This window comes from Ovis canadensis, chromosome 21 (genome assembly GCF_042477335.2).
Source record: "Ovis canadensis isolate MfBH-ARS-UI-01 breed Bighorn chromosome 21, ARS-UI_OviCan_v2, whole genome shotgun sequence".
In the NCBI taxonomy this organism is placed as follows: domain Eukaryota; kingdom Metazoa; phylum Chordata; class Mammalia; order Artiodactyla; family Bovidae; genus Ovis; species Ovis canadensis.
Window position 1 is genome coordinate 42503685 of NC_091265.1, and position 2978 is coordinate 42506662.

General features: G+C 41.0%; 1 pseudogene; it reads left to right on the forward strand.

The window, feature by feature from the left end:
• The first annotated feature begins 1036 nt into the window (after positions 1-1036).
• LOC138427232 (olfactory receptor 8B3-like) lies at positions 1037-2330 on the forward strand (annotated as a pseudogene).
• Positions 2331-2978: the final 648 nt, after the last annotated feature.

Sequence of the window (2978 nt, forward strand, 5' to 3'; positions counted from 1 at the left end):
AAAATATACAAGCAACTTATGCAGCTCAACTCCAGAAAAATAAACGACCCAATCAAAAAATGGGCCAAAGAACTAAATAGACATTTCTCCAAAGAAGACATACGGATGGCTAACAAACACATGAAAAGATGCTCAACATCACTCATTATTAGAGAAATGCAAATCAAAACCACAATGAGGTACCACTTCACACCAGTCAGAATGGCTGCGATCCAAAAATCTGCAAGCAATAAATGCTGGAGAGGGTGTGGAGAAAAGGGAACCCTCCTACACTGTTGGTGGGAATGCAAACTAGTACAGCCACTATGGAGAACAGTGTGGAGATTCCTTAAAAAATTGCAAATAGAACTACCTTATGACCCAGCAATCCCACTTCTGGGCATACACACCGAGGAAACCAGAATTGAAAGAGACACATGTACCCCAATGTTCATTGCAGCACTGTTTATAATAGCCAGGACATGGAAACAACCTAGATGTCCATCAGCAGATGAATGGATAAGAAAGCTGTGGTACATATACACAATGGAGTATTACTCAGCCGTTAAAAAGAATTCATTTGAATCAGTTCTGATGAGATGGATGAAACTGGAGCCGATTATACAGAGTGAAGTAAGCCAGAAAGAAAAACACCAATACAGTATACTAACACATATATATGGAATTTAGGAAGATGGCAATGACGACCCTGTATGCAAGACAGGGAAAGAGACACAGATGTGTATAACGGACTTTTGGACTCAGAGGGAGAGGGAGAGGGTGGGATGATTTGGGAGAATGACATTCTAACATGTATACTATCATGTGAATTGAATCGCCAGTCTATGTCTGACGCAGGATGCAGCATGCTTGGGGCTGGTGCATGGGGATGACCCAGAAAGATGTTCTGGGGAGGGAGGTGGGAGGGGGGTTCATGTTTGGGAATGCATGTAAGAATTAAAGATTTTAAAATTTAAAAAATAAAAAACTAAAAATTAAAAAAAAAAAAACCTTCATTCGAAAAGGCAAAAAAAAAAAAAAAAAGAAAAAGAAAAGAATGGCTCCTGGAATTGGTTCTTTTGTGACCAAATTCATTCTGGTGGGATTAACAGATTGACCAGATGTCCAACTTCACTTCTTTTTTCTTTCTTTAGGAATGTATATGGTCACTGTGATGGGAAATTTGGGCTTGATCACTCTAACTTGGTTGAATTCATAACTACACACCCTGATGTACTTTTTACTCTTTAGTTTGTCTTTGATAGACATTTGTTATTCTTCTGTATTTACACCCAACATGCTGATTAACTGTATATCAAAGAAAAGTATTATTTCTTACGTGTAATGCATGACCCAACTGTACTTTTTCTCTCTCTTTTATACAACTTTCTGAATGCTATGTGCTAACTGTGGTGTTGGAGAAGACTCTTGAGAGTCCCTTGCACTGCAAGGAGATCCAACCAGTCCATCCTAAAGGAGATCAGTCCTGGGTGTTCTTTGGAAGGAATGATGCTAAAGCTGAAACTCCAGTACTTTGGCCACCTCATTGAAGAGTTGATGCATTGGAAAAGACTCTGATCCTGGGAGGGATTGGGGGCAGGAGGAGAAGGGGACGACCGAGGATGAGATGGCTGGAAGGCATCACTGACTCGAGGGACGTGAGTCTGAGTGAACTCCGGGAGTTGGTGATGGACGGGGAGGCCTGGTGTGCTGCGATTCATGGGGTCACAAAGAGTCAGACATGACTGAGCAACTGAAATGAACTGAACTGAACTGAACTGAACATCAACGGTCTATGATTGCTATGTGGCCATCAGTAACCCACTCTTGTATAATACTGCCATGTCCCCTAAAGTGTGTTCCAGTCTTATGCTTGGTTCCTACTTGATGGCATTTTCTGCTCACACCGGATGCATGCTGAGACTGACCTTGTGCAATGCAAACACCATCAACCATTATTTGTGTGACATCCTCCCTGTGCTCCAGCTCTCCTGCAAAAGTTCCTACATCAATGAGTGGAAGTGTTCCTTGTGGTGGGCATCAACATCACTGTGCTCAGTCTCACCATCTTTGTTTCTTATGGTCTCATCCTTTCCGGCATCCTCCACATCATGTCCATGGAGGGCAGACCCAGAGCCCTCAGCACCTGCAGTTCCTACATCTTTGCTGTTTCTGTTTTTTGGATCAGGGGCATTTATGTATCTAAAACCATTTTCTACTGGATCTATGGATGAAGAATCTCTTCTGTCTTTTATACCATTGTAGTCCCCATGATGAACCCCTTAATTTTTAGTTTGAGAAACAAAGATGTTCAAATTGCTTTGAGGAAAACCCTGAGAAGAAAGTATTGATTAGCATCACGGTCTCCATGCAGGTAGTCATAGGACAGGAGTGTCTGTGTTTATTTACAATTGTTCTATTGGCATCCTTCTTATCCTATTTCTTCCTCACCATGGGGAAGAAAATTGGAGTCATCTGTCAAAGTAGGTCTACTATCTTCATCACTTTCAGAATTTACTGTTCTTTTTCTATTTCCTATTTAAGAATAGCATTAAGAAATACATTCATCTCCATTTTTTTCCCCATTGTCATTATGGGCTTTGTTTGTTTCCCTTAGAAAAAGATAAATGGTTCTGCTAATGATTAAAAAAGTAACATTGCTGTATCTTTAAAGTCTTTTTAAAGCATTTATTTTTAGTTATCAATAAAGTTAAAATTAATACTATCTGCTTAGGGGCATTAGGGCATTTCTTAAATGCCACTTGTGCCAGCGGAAGTAGGAATTGGACAATCTGTCTTACCCTTTTCTATCGTCCTACAGTGGTCAGGAGTATGATTCCTCCAAATGCCAGTGTTTCACAATTACCTGTGTGTGTGCTCAGTCACTCCATCATGTCCAACTCTGTGACCCCCTGGATTGTAGCTGGCCTGGCTCGTCTGTCCCTGGAATTTTCCAAGCAAGAATACTGGAGTGGATTGCCATTTCCTTCTCCAGGGGA